Source organism: Ipomoea nil, unplaced genomic scaffold (assembly GCF_001879475.1).
Source record: "Ipomoea nil cultivar Tokyo-kokei standard unplaced genomic scaffold, Asagao_1.1 scaffold1149, whole genome shotgun sequence".
Lineage (NCBI taxonomy): Eukaryota > Viridiplantae > Streptophyta > Magnoliopsida > Solanales > Convolvulaceae > Ipomoea > Ipomoea nil.
Genome location: NW_017617577.1, coordinates 900,501 through 915,039, shown reverse-complemented (window position 1 = coordinate 915,039; position 14,539 = coordinate 900,501). Strand labels below are relative to the sequence as shown.

General features: G+C 40.8%; 1 pseudogene; it reads left to right on the top strand.

Moving 5' to 3' along the window:
- Nucleotides 1–1,028: 1,028 nt before the first annotated feature.
- LOC109183629 lies at nucleotides 1,029–9,963 on the top strand (annotated as a pseudogene).
- Nucleotides 9,964–14,539: the final 4,576 nt, after the last annotated feature.

Genomic DNA, 14,539 nt, shown 5'->3' with positions numbered 1-14,539 from the left:
AACTCTTTGATCAACATGGTGTGAATCCACTTTTGATGGACATCGAACTCAATGATGTTAGTGTGTTAAATCATACTAGAATTAGCCATCAAGATCAAGCCATGCAAGTCAGCCACCACACGGAAGAAAATCAGTCAAGACATGCAGAAAGTATTCAAGGTGACACACACGTGTGGGAAGAACACACGCCAGAAGAAGCAAGAAATGTGCTAGAAAATCAAGCACAATCTCACATGCTTGGAGATAATTCTGCTCAAGAAGGAGCAAGACACCTCCCCGCAACCCTAGAAACGAACAATATTGATGGCACTACCCCAAATGATCAATTGAAGAATCTGGAAAGTGTTGTACTAAGCCTAGTTGACCGAATGGAGAGCATGATTCAAGGAATTTACACTCATGTGGATCATGATGTCAATACACAAGGAGGAAAATTCGAAACTTCATTTGATGAAAACCGAAGGAGTCAACAACACTTGATTGATACACACCAAGCACTTGAGAGACAAGTTGGCGGTTTAAATACAAATGTCAAAGGACTACTCAATGAGTTCTATATCTAACTGTCTCAATCCCTCAAAAATGCTGGAAAAGCCAATGAAGTAATTGCTGTGAATCAAAGTCAGGGGATTCTCAATGTGGTACACCAACATGAGAAATAAATTGGTGATGTCCATACAAATCTCATCTCCATCAACACCAAAGTTGGCTGCCTTCGAGGTTCATATGAAAATATCTCAGAAGGCATGCTGGAAATGATAATAACTGCCATGGCTACCAGAAATATTGGTACAAGCAGTAGTAGAGGAGGAGGCAGATCTGTTGGTAGAAGCAACATTGCGAGAAAAGGAGGGATGGAATATTGGTTCGGTGGTGATGCAGGCAGTCCAGGAGGATCAAGCAGTACCAATACCACTAACCGATTATTTCATGAAATTATTTGTGCAGGAGGAAATCAAGAACAAATATATTGGTACAACAAAGCAGCTCTTTATTTGGAATCCACACCAAAGGATGGTAGAGTTGAAATGCCAAGATTGGCAACCTTGATTGATCTACCAAAAGGGATGAAGAAGAGTGGTCCAAGTGACCATAACATGTGGGTTTCAAATGAGAATTTCAGGAGAATCAAGAGCTATGCAAGATCATTGATGATCATGGTGCTTAGAGACTACATCAAAGTTAATGATGTCGAGCTTCAAGGAGACAGAAGTCTAGAAGAATGCATCATATGGTATGAAGAAAGTATACTGCCCGGGAATAATATTATTGAAGCATTCAATTACTACGTGATTGGGCAGGTATGCAAAGATTATGCCATTAGTAACAATTTTGTTGAAATTAAGAATCATATAAATCATGTGCTAGAAGAAAGGAGAAGTAGAATAATCAAGTGATTTGTATGATTAATGTCACAATATTTTTGTATGGTCTACGAACTTGGAGTATGACCATAAGACAATTTGCAATGATGTTTTCGATTATTTGTTTATGATGATTTTAAGTATTTTATCTATTATTATTTTATTTGTCTTGAAAGGTAACATTTTTAGCTTAGCTTGTAAAGATCGCGTAATTGGAAAAGTTACGAAATTCATTAACATTCAAAATCCAAAAATACGAATAGGAACTTTGTTGCTAAAAATACCTTTCCTAGAGTCAAAATCAAATATTAAACTCGTCATGGCTATGTCAAGAATAATAAAATCTTTTGAAAAAATATTTCTTTTAAAAAGGAAATGCCAAATGACTGAGTATTTTTGTAATAAAGTTTTGATGAGCCAAATGTACTTTAGATCCTCTTAGAATTTAGGTCTTTAGTATAAGCATCATAATCCAGAATATCGAGTCAAAGGAAATCTACCATGTGAAGAACAAAATTAATTTGGAAAATTAATTTTGGTCCTACAAGTATTCATCCGAGAAAGAAGCATAAAGGAATGGCGTTGCAATAAATGACCGGATGAGTTTAATGATAAAATGGTAGAAGTCCTTACATGAAACGATCATACTCAAGATTAATCCCTCCCCCCCCCCCCCCCCTCAAGGATTTATTTTTTGCAAGTCAAGAATGCGGACAAGCAAGATGTGCCAAAGGAGCACGATGTGTACAAGCAAGATGTGAACACAATGTCTAAAAGGAGCACATTGTCCACAAGAGCACGATGTCAACAAGCACGATGTGTCCAAAGGAGCACAATGTGACCTAATCAGAAAAGCACAATGTTCAAGTTAAACAAGCACAATGTTCTAAAGGAGCACAATGTGTCTTCTAAGAAGCAAAATGTGGCAAAGAAGCAAGATGATCTGAAAATAGATAAATTCGAAGGAATTTATTTTGAATCAACCCACATGCCACAAGAATCCAAAATTGCCTGAAGATATGATCAGAACGAGAGAAATATTTATGAAGACATGAATATAAAAAACTTATCCCAGAAACAACTTGAAAGTCAAGTTTAAATAAAATATTATCTTGTCAGGAAAGTTGACAATAAAATCAAATTGAAGACCTACCATTGTCAACAATATCAGGCTATGAAGATTCAAAATTCAAATATCAAATTATCCCACTCCAACGGATATATTTGATTTCCTATAAAAGGCCATGAAGACTTGAAGACATAACAGAGAGGTGAATGCACACGAGATAAGAAGTGAACAAGTGCAAGTGCTCAAATATTCTTTAGAGACTTAGTCTGAATAGTCCCAAAAATAGTTGGAGAGAGATACAATTACCTTTGTATTTGTAATTGTAAAAAGAGTATAGCTGTGTGCAAAATATTCTAGTGAGTGTAGCTGTGTGCAAAACACTCGTAGTTGCTAAGTGTAGCTGTGTGCAAGACACTTAGTTGGCGTTGAGTATAGCTGTGTGCGAAATACTCGTAGTTGAGTGTAGTTGTGTGCGAGACACTCGGAGTTGGGTGTAGCTGTGTGCAAGACATCCGGAAGAAGTGCTTGTGTAGCGCTTATTCACTATTGTAATTGTGTGTGGAAAATAGTGAATTACTCCTAGAAGTGAATGGAGTAAAGTGGACTATGAAGATTACGCCACTTCCGAACCACTATAAATTGCCTCCCTCATTTACATACCGCAATTACATAATTCGCTCTATCTATCTATCTTATCCGACTAACTCGTTTACTATTCACTGTTAATCTTAATCTTTCAGGTTTAGCATGTTTTCACGTATGCATGTAACTCAAACTTTCTGAGCTTAACTCCTGAATTATTCTAAGCAAGTTTGACGTGTTTCATGTAACTTTTATCATACGATCAATGTGACACGATATTTTATTTATAGTCTTGAATATTATTGTTTGGGCATAACTCTTTACACTTATTTATTCCGCTGTGCATCTCAATTTGATTACTTCTCTATTTACTTGTTACTTAGAGTTGAAATTACCAGCATTAGAGTGGGTTACCAGCATTATTCGCTGAACAAATATATTTGGCTTTCAGGCACAAAAGAGTATGTTGTGGACAACCAAAGGCTTGGAGACCCACTTCAAATAAGAGAAGGTCCAATTACTCGTTCAAGAGCCAAAAACTTGCAAGAGGCCATGAATGGACTGATCCATACACTTTGGCAAGAAGATGGTACCAAGATACTTGATGGACTTAACATGGAAGATACCAAGTGGGTCAATATCTTAACCTTGCATTTGGAGGCCTTAGAAGCTGCCATTTAAATACCAACAAAGAATCAAGGCCCAACTAGAATTTGAAGACCAAATTGTTGAAGAAATGTGCCAAGCTGGTTGTGCTGAATTGAAACAATAAGTTGGGCATAAAATAAGTGGGGAAATCCTTTAAGAGTGGTCCAATTTCGTGGCTTAAGCTTAGGAGAAGACAAAAGGAGCTAAACTCAAGTCACATGGAAGAATTAAGTGTCATTTACTTCAAAATTCAATAGTAGTAATTTCTGAATTTAAGTATTTTTATGTTACAAGCTAAGGAGTAAATGCATCTTCTTTGAACGTGTATAGCCCTTTTTAAAGGGCTAAAGAACTCAGTTTTGGGTAGATTATTGAAGTTGAATTCATTTGGATATGTGCTTTGCACTTCCATTTCCTTTCTAGCATTCTAGGAAGAATTTCTGACTTATCAAGGATATTACCCTCCTTGTGGCGTCTCAATTGGCCTTATCACCCTTCAACCCGGTGTGGCGGCTTCCCTATTCATCCATACACGTGCTTCAACCATTTCCCATACCCCACATCAACCACAATCCACAAAAACAACCCCTTCACTTCAAGAAATCAGTAGACAGAAATTGGGAAAACGGATCGTGACTTGAGCTGTGGAGTTCTAGGCCTTTAAATCCAATATCAAGCCGGTGGAATCCACATCATTTTGGTATCAGAGCTTTGGTTGTCATCCTCATCAAAATCAGGTCACGAAATACTTGTTTTCTTTAGTTTCTTGTGCCAATTTGTTCCACGTCAATATCTGTGAATTGAATGCAAGTTTGCATGAAAAACTTTCTTTTCTTGGTTTGTTGTCAATTGTTCTATATATATTGTTTCTCCTATATATCTCTTAGTGTCTAAACTCATTCAAAAAGATCCATATATGTTTATAGACACTGAAAGTCACATCAAACCTTCCTATAGTCTAGATCTACCAGAATTGACCTATTTGCGCTGCTAGAAAAAAAAATCTGAAAAAAATAGTTCCTCTTGTTTATTTGATCTGAATTTTTTTGTGGTAATAGATAACTCATCAATATTCCCTTCCACAAAAAAAATTTTGCCAAAATAATCCATACACAAACACAGAAAATTCTGAGAAATACACTGGCAGAATCTGGTTTTTCTGGAGACTATCATCTTCTAGTTTTGTCTTTTGAGTTTTGTTCATTTTTTTTTTGTTTCCACACATAAAATATACTTTGTCTACCCACTTTTTTTTCATGCCTATCTTTTCTTATTCTTGTCATCTTACGTCCTTGTGTGTGGTATCTCCTTGTTTGAGTTGAAATTGTTCTTAGAATTCCAAGAAAGGTCCTTGAATTCAACTTGTGTGTGATTTGAACTTGTGAGCATAGTAGAGTGTTCATACACGAGTGGTAAAATTTGAGTGATCACCCCCCCTAAAAAGAGTGAGTGTGAGGGAGAGAAGTGAGGTCCAACTTAATCTTTTATCTTGTTGTTGCACTTTTGTTTCTATTTGCAGCTCAATATGTCGGGGTCTGGCCAATCTAATAATGAGTCAAGCATGAGTCCAAATACAAAGTTTATGGTGGATGCTATGAAAGGGGAGTTTACTAGGCTTGGTAATCTAATGAGTGGGCTGGCTGACCGTTTGGAGAGGTTAGAATTGGAGAGGGAACAAAATAGAAATGAGGGAGGAAATGATCAAAGGGCACAAGGGAATGAGGGAGAACGGAGGAGAAATAATTTGAGAGCCCAAGGGAATGTGAGAGAGGGAGTTGAGTCTTCTACGGGCTATGATAGTGAGGAGATTGAGGATAGTGAGATAGAAATGGGAAGGAGAGAAAGAGGGAGAAGAAGGGCAGCAAGAAGGGATGTAGACGATGATTTGGGCAACATTAAAATGAGTATGCCTAATTTCCAGGGGAAGAGTGATCCAGATGCCTATCTAGAGTGGGAGAGTAAGGTAGAGAGGGTGTTTGATTGTCACAATTATTCGGAGAGGAAGAAGGTGAAATTGGCATCCTTGGAATTCACTGATTATGCCACTTTATGGTGGGATAAGTTAGTGTTGACAAGGAGAAGAAGTGGAGACCGTCCTATTGAATCATGGAGAGAAATGAAGATAGCCATGCGCAAGAAGTTCATTCCAACTTGGTACTACCGTGAGCTCTATCAACAACTCCAAGATTTGGTGCAAGGGAGGCTGTCCGTAGCTGAATATGACCATGAAAATGAGAAGTTGATGACAAAGCTGGGTTTGGAGGAGGATCACAAAGCACCATTGCCCGTTTCATCAAGGGGCTAAATTGGGACATCCGTGAGGAGATGGAAATGCATGATTTTGTGGACTATGAAGAGATGGTTCAAAAGGCTGTCCAAATTGAGAAAAAGCTCATGAAGAGGAAAAAGAGGGCACAATCCAACACTTCAAATTGGAAAGCTAGCAAGGGACAAAAGGAATGGAAAAATGACTCCAAAGGAGAAGCTAGCAAACCGAAAGAAGCTGTTGATAAAGGTAAAGGTAAAGTTGAATTTTCTTCAACTAAACCAAGTGGTGTTCGTTGTTTTAGGTGCCAAGGAAGAGGACACATTGCTAAAGACTGTCCTAATAAGAAAACAATGATAATTAATGATTTTGGTGATATTCAAACTGAATCTGACCAAGATCAAGAGATGAGCAATGAGGATTCACAAGGGGAAAGTGCTGAAATTCAAGAAGCTGTAGAAGGGGAGTTCTTGATGGTGAGGAGAATGTTGAATGCTCAAGCCAAAGAAGATGAGGCACAAAGGGAGAACATCTTCCACACGCGTTGTCATGTTCATGGGAAGGTTTGCAAGGTGATCATTGATGGTGGAAGTTGTGCTAATGTTGCTAGCACTGAATTGGCAAATAAGCTTGGCTTGCAAACTAGATCACACCCTACCCCGTATTCTTTGCAATGGTTAAACAAAACTGGGGAGATTAAAGTGGACAAGCAAGTGATGGTGCCCATGTCTATTGGAAAATATGAAGATAGCATTTTGTGTGATGTGGTGCCTATGCAAGCTGCTCATGTGTTGTTGGGGCGTCCTTGGCAATTTGACAAGAAGACAACTCACGAAGGACACACCAACAGATATTCTTTCTTTCATAATGGTAGAAAAATTGTACTTGTACCTTTATCTCCAAAACAGATTTTTGAGGATGAAAAGAAAGAGAGAGAAAAAGAAAAAAAGAATGGAAATGAAAGAATGAGTGAAATAGAAAAATTGAGTGAAAAAGAATTGAGTGGAAAACAAGGCGCGATAAAAGAAATGAGTGCACAAAAAAGAGAGGAGAAAAAGAAGAAACAAAATTTCTTTTGTACTGGAAAAACCGTGGAAAAAGTTTTGAGAGAGGGGAGACCTATTTACTTAATACTTTTTAAAGAGGCTAACCTTGAAAATACTAGCCTTGAACATATGCCCAAGGAAATATCTTCTCTTTTGCAGGAATTTGGTGATGTTTTTCCAAAGGAACTTCCTAAGGGATTGCCCCCTTTGAGAGGAATCGAGCACCATATTGATTTGGTACCTGGGGCACCAATTGCAAATCGTCCAGCCTATAGATGTAGTCCTGAGGAGACTAAGGAGATTCAAAGGCAAGTGGAGGAACTTTTAGCTAAGGGGCAAATTCGAGAAAGCCTTAGTCCATGTGCAGTGCCCGTACTACTAGTGCCAAAGAAGGATGGAACATGGAGGATGTGTGTTGATTGTCGAGCAATCAACAGGATTACGGTGAAATATATATTTCCCATCCCCCGTTTAGATGATATGCTTGATGAACTTTGTGGTGCTTGCGTGTTTTCTAAAGTGGACTTAAAATCTGGTTATCACCAAATTAGAATCCGTGAGGGTGATGAATGGAAGACAGCATTCAAGACCAAACAAGGTCTATATGAATGGCTTGTCATGCCATTTGGACTCACAAATGCTCCTAGCACTTTCATGAGGCTCATGAATCATGTGCTACGGGAGTATATTGGTGAGTTTGTGGTGGTTTACTTTGATGATATTCTTATTTACAGCCATGATTTGAATGAACATGCCACACACTTGCACAAAATATTCACCATTTTAAGGAAGCATAAACTATATGCCAACTTTGAAAAGTGTGAATTTTGTACATCTTCAATTCATTTTCTTGGCTATATTGTGAGTGCAAATGGAATTGAGGTTGATGGAGCTAAAGTTAAGGCTATCCTTGAATGGCCAACACCGAGGACAGTTAGTGAGGTACGAAGCTTTCACGGTCTAGCTAGTTTCTATCGTCGTTTTGTGAAAGACTTTAGTACTATTGCTGCTCCACTAACCGAGGTGATAAAAAAGAATGTTGGGTTTATTTGGGGAGAGAGGCAAGATGAAGCTTTTAAAATTTTAAAAGAAAAATTGAGTTCTTCTCCTATTCTTACTCTTCCAAATTTTGAAGCAGCCTTTGAGATTGATTGTGATGCTTCTGGAGTTGGTATTGGGGCTGTCCTCATGCAAGGTGGCAAACCAATTGCCTATTTTAGTGAAAAACTAAATGGGGCAAGCCTAAATTATCCAACTTATGATAAGGAGTTCCTTGCTCTAGTTAGCGCGTTGGAACATTGGGAGCACTATTTGAGACCTAAAGAGTTTGTCATTCATATTGACCATGAATCTTTGAAATATTTGCGAGGTCAAGGAAAACTCAATAGGCGCCATGCTAAGTGGGTTGAATATATTGAATCTTTTCCTTATGTGATCCAATATAAGCATGGTAGGGATAATGTGGTTGCTGATGCACTTTCCCGTAGATACTCCTTACTTACCTCTTTGCATACACGATTTCTGGGTTTTGAGCATATTAAAGACTTGTATGCAAATGATCATTACTTTGCCAATATCTTTCACGCATGCAAAAATAGTTCTCATGACAAATTCTATGTGCATGAAGGGTTTTTGTTTAAGGCTGATAGACTATGCATTCCTATGTGCTCTTTAAGGGAATTGCTAGTCAAGGAAGCCCATGGAGGAGGCCTTATGGGGCATTATGGGATCCATAAGACTTATGATGTCTTATGTGAACATTTTTATTGGCCTAAAATGAAACGAGACGTTCATAGGGTTTGTTCTAGATGCATAGTGTGTAGGCAAGCTAAGTCTAAAAGCATGCCTCATGGACTTTATCAACCCTTACCTGTGGCTGAACATCCTTGGATTGATATCTCAATGGATTTTGTCCTTGGGCTGCCTAGAACACAAAAGGGACATGATTCTATATATGTTGTGGTGGACCGCTTTTCAAAAATGGCACACTTTGTTCCTTGCCATAAAACTGATGATGCTAAATATGTGGCTGATATTTTCTTTAGAGAAATTGTGCGTTTGCATGGCATGCCTAAGTCAATTGTTTCAGATCGTGATGTGAAGTTTCTTAGCTACTTTTGGAAAACCCTATGGGGAAAACTAGGAACTAAACTCTTATTTTCTACTACTAGTCACCCTCAAACTGATGGGCAAACTGATGTAGTAAATAGGACTTTAGGAACCTTACTAAGGGTTTTAGTTAAGAAATATTTAAAGACTTGGGAAAATTGCTTGCCATTTGCTGAATTTGCTTACAATCGCCATGTTAATAGCACCACTGGGTTATCTCCTTTTGAAATTGTTTATGGATTTCAACCACTAACCCCATTGGATTTAATTCCTTTGCCTATTAAGGAAGTGTTGAATACAGATGGAGCAAAGAGGGCGGAGGCAGTCAAGACAACCCATGAAAAAGTGACACGCCAAATTGCAAGGAAAAATGAGCAAATTGCAAAGTTTGTCAATAAGGGGCGTAAATCAATGATCTTTAAACCTGGAGATTGGGTTTGGGTGCATTTGAGAAAAGAACGTTTTCCTGCCCAAAGGAAGTCTAAGTTGCTGCCTAGGGGAGATGGACCATTCCAAGTGCTTTCAAGAGTGAATGACAATGCATATGTCCTAGAGTTACCCGGTGAGTATAATGTGAGCACAACATTCAACGTAGCTGATTTGTCTCCCTTTTATGTTGGTGATGAAGATTCGTGGGCGAATCCTTTTGAAGAGGGGAGAAATGTTGTGGACAACCAAAGGCTTGGAGACCCACTTCAAATAAGAGAAGGTCCAATTACTCGTTCAAGAGCCAAAAACTTGCAAGAGGCCATGAATGGACTGATCCATACACTTTGGCAAGAAGATGGTACCAAGATACTTGATGGACTTAACATGGAAGATACCAAGTGGGTCAATATCTTAACCTTGCATTTGGAGGCCTTAGAAGCTGCCATTTAAATACCAACAAAGAATCAAGGCCCAACTAGAATTTGAAGACCAAATTGTTGAAGAAATGTGCCAAGCTGGTTGTGCTGAATTGAAACAATAAGTTGGGCATAAAATAAGTGGGGAAATCCTTTAAGAGTGGTCCAATTTCGTGGCTTAAGCTTAGGAGAAGACAAAAGGAGCTAAACTCAAGTCACATGGAAGAATTAAGTGTCATTTACTTCAAAATTCAATAGTAGTAATTTCTGAATTTAAGTATTTTTATGTTACAAGCTAAGGAGTAAATGCATCTTCTTTGAACGTGTATAGCCCTTTTTAAAGGGCTAAAGAACTCAGTTTTGGGTAGATTATTGAAGTTGAATTCATTTGGATATGTGCTTTGCACTTCCATTTCCTTTCTAGCATTCTAGGAAGAATTTCTGACTTATCAAGGATATTACCCTCCTTGTGGCGTCTCAATTGGCCTTATCACCCTTCAACCCGGTGTGGCGGCTTCCCTATTCATCCATACACGTGCTTCAACCATTTCCCATACCCCACATCAACCACAATCCACAAAAACAACCCCTTCACTTCAAGAAATCAGTAGACAGAAATTGGGAAAACGGATCGTGACTTGAGCTGTGGAGTTCTAGGCCTTTAAATCCAATATCAAGCCGGTGGAATCCACATCAGAGTAGCTCCAGAGCGCGCTAGAGGACCCGAGGCTTAGCTAGTTAGTTCCTTATCGGCCTGCGTGCCATGATGATGTACTTAACATTGATTTGAGGATTTATGATGTTTAGATAGTTTAGCCTGTGCGTCTGAGTTCTCCAGCTCAGACGTGGCATAGCAGCCCCAACAATTATGTTTAGTTATGCTCTATTTTGGGATTTAATGATAGTATTACCTTTATTTTATAAGCATTCAAAGTTTTAAAGTTTAGGGGTGTTACAGTTGGTATCAGAGCCTAAGTTTGACCCTAGGAAAAGACTCTTAAGACAAGACTTTAAGACATTAAGCTTGAACTCTTGGTATTAGGTACATGAGATTCAGGAAACATAGGACGCGCGGTGAGGATGTGGGTTTACCTGTCATTACATGCCTAGCTCCCGCTCACTCTATCATGTTCTTAATTTAAAAACTCCCCCTAACACTTATCGCATCAAGGTAAGGATGCAACCCACTAACTTAACATTACAAATAATATTGGCCCTGTAGACCGTCAGGGTGGCACCAACAAGAAGGCAATCAAAGACACCGAACTCCTTCACGCATGAATCCTTAATCCAGAACCTGCAGCAACTGGCCCAAGTTGCCCAAACACTAAGCAACACTATCCTCCATAACAATAACCGACCACCACCACCACCAAAAGGGAACTCAGGAGTCGACCGCCAAATCTCAAAACATCAGCCGCCCATCTTTTCCGGGGAAGAAGACCCCACGATTCTCGAAGAATGGATCCGAACCTTTGAGAAAATCTTCAAAGCAGTAGAATGCCCAGAGAAACACCGTGTAGAAGTTGCCTCCTTCTATTTCGGACACGAAGCCGATCTTTGGTGGGTCCACGAGGGACCTACTTATAAACAAGAACCAGGGTTCAACTGGGAGTCCCTGAAGGTACGACTACGAGAACGATTCTGCCCCGTTCACATAAGGGCAGCTATGTACGAAGAATTCCTCCACCTAAAGCAAGGAACAGCCACGCTCACGGAATATCAGAAACAGTTTCTCAGGCTAGCTCGTCTCACACCCGAGCTAGTACCGACAGAATCTACCAAGATAGAAAAATTCATGGCAGACCTCAACTTCGAAAGCCGGAAAGCCCTAACCTTACACAAACTAAAGACACTCGAAAAAGCCTATACCAATGCATCCGAACTCCAACAAATACCATACGGCCCGCCGGAAACACACAAGGGACACAAAAGGAAAATTGGGGAGAATCACACAACCCCCCTTCGGAAATCGAAGACCGCCAGGGCCACCCCGCCCCAAGAAGCGATGGCACCGGTCCCCACAAAGAAAACAGGAGTTACCCAGGGAAAGATCCTTACCATGAGCAAAGCCCGAATCGGGGACAGTAACATAGTCACCGGGACCTTCCTCGTGCACACCACCCCTGCCATCATACTATTTGATTCAGGGGCCACCAATTCATTCATAGCAACCGAATTCTCCACACAACTCGTCTTAACCACCAACACAATAGTACACCTGCAAGTCATGGTAGCATCAGGCGAAGTAATGAAGTGCGATCGCATGTAGAAAAATATAATGATCACCATCGAAGGAATAGAGTTCCCTAACAATCTGATACAGTTCAGACTAGACGGAATACAAGTGATCTAGGGTATGGACTGGCAAGGAAAATTTAGAGTACAGATCCTATGTGGCGAAGAAAAAGTGGTCTTGAGGGGACCAAACGGTAAACGGGTATCCTACCGCAGATCCCCCAAGAATTCAGAAGTCAAACTAGTAAACATGATGAAAATGAGGAAGTACCTGACAAAAGGACACGAAGCCTTCCTATGCTCGGTCGAGGATCTTAGTGCCAAGACAGTCGAGCCTCGGACAATCCCGGTGGTAGACGAGTACGCAGATGTTTTCCCAAATTAAATCCCCGGGGCACCTCTACCCAGGGAAGTGGAATTTACCGTAGACTTGGTGCCCGGCGCTGCCCCAATCTCCAAACCACCCTATAGGTTGGCACCAAAGTAATGAAGGAACTGAAAACACAGCTACAAGATTTACTAGAAAAAGGGTACATACGCCCCAGCACCTCGCCATGGGGGGCACCAGTACTATTCGCCAAAAAGAAGGATGGAAGCATGCGCCCATGCATCGATTACAGGGAACTAAATCAAGTTACTACAAAGAACAAGTATCCCCTTCCCCGAATAGACGACTTGTTCGACCAACTCAAGGGGGCAGGAGTGTTCTCAAAAATCGATTTAAGATCCGGATACCACCAGATAAAGGTGGCTGACCCAGATATCCCAAAGACAGCCTTTCGAACCCGCTACGGCCACTACAAGTTCACAGTAATGCCCTTCGGGCCAACCAATGCACCCGCAGTATTCATGGACCTCATGAACCGAGTATTTCGGCCCCACTTAGATGACTTCCTAATTTTGTTCATTGACGACATCCAGGTCTACTCACGAGACAAGAAGGAACATGAGAAGCACATCTGCACGACCTTGCAAACTCTGAGGGAAAACCAGATATACGCCAAACTCTCCAAATGCGAATTCTGGAAGACCAGCGTGGCATTCCTGGGACATGTGATAACCAAGGAAGGGATCAGGGTGGATCCAACCAAGATCCACGCAGTCAAAAAATGGCCCACACCAAAGGCAATTCCGAAGGTCAGGAGCTTCCTTGGTTTGGCCGGCTACTACCGGAGGTTTGTACCTGATTTCACCAAGATAGCCCAACCCCTAACCAGACTCATGAAGAAAGAGACCCCCTTTCGATGGGACGAAAATTGAACTTCGGCCTTTCAAGAACTAAAAGAAAGGCTGACCACAGCCCCTGTACTAACACTACCCTCAGCGGTGGAGGGATTCGAAGTTTTCAGCGACGCCTCCAAAAAGGGACTGGGGTCCGTACTAATGCAAAATGGCAAGGTAATAGCATACGCATCCGGGCAACTCAAAACCCACGAAGAAAACTACCCCACACACGATCTAGAGCTAGCCGCCATTGTATTCGCCCTAAAAAACAGCAGCCACTATCTATATGGAGTACAATTCAAGATCTACACGGACCATAAAAGCCTGAATTACATCTTCACTCAAAAGGATCTGAACATGCGGCAGCGACCATGGTTGGAACTCATAAAAGATTATGACTTGGATATTCAGTACCACGAGGGAAAAGCTAACGTAGTGGCAGACGCACTAAGCCGAAAAACTAACCACTCCCTCAATACTACTTGGGTCCTGTCAGACGAACTATGTAAGGATTTCCAAAGGTTGAATTTGGAAATAGTCGAGCAAGGACGAACAAATTCGAAAATCGACCTATTCAATCTTAGGATCATACCCACGCTGCTCGAAGAAATCAAAGCCGGGCAGCAACAAGACCCTGAGCTAGATAAAATACGACTCGACCTAGGCCAGGGAAAGGACGGGCCGTTCAAGCTATTTGATGATGGCAGTCTCCGCTATTAGGGAAGATGGTGCGTACCCACAACACACCCCCACCTAAAACAACAAATCCTAGAAGAAGGGCACAGTTCACCGTACTCCATGCATCCAAGAGGCGATAAACTATACCAAGATATGGAGAAGCTGTTTTGGTCGCCCAACATGAAAAAGGAAGTCGCAGACTTCGTGAGCAAATGCCTGAATTGCCAAAGAGTAAAAGCCAAACGGTACAGGCCCAAGGGAGTTGTGCAACCCCTTGAAATACCCCAAGGGAAGTGGGACTCCATATCTATGGACTTCGTAGGAGGTTTACCCACCACGCCAACAGGGAAGGACAAAATTTAGGTAATAGTGGACCGACTAACCAAAACAGCACGGTTCATTGCCATGAAAGAAACCTGGACAATGACACAACTAGCCAGGGCTTACCTAAGCCGGGTGGTGAAATACCA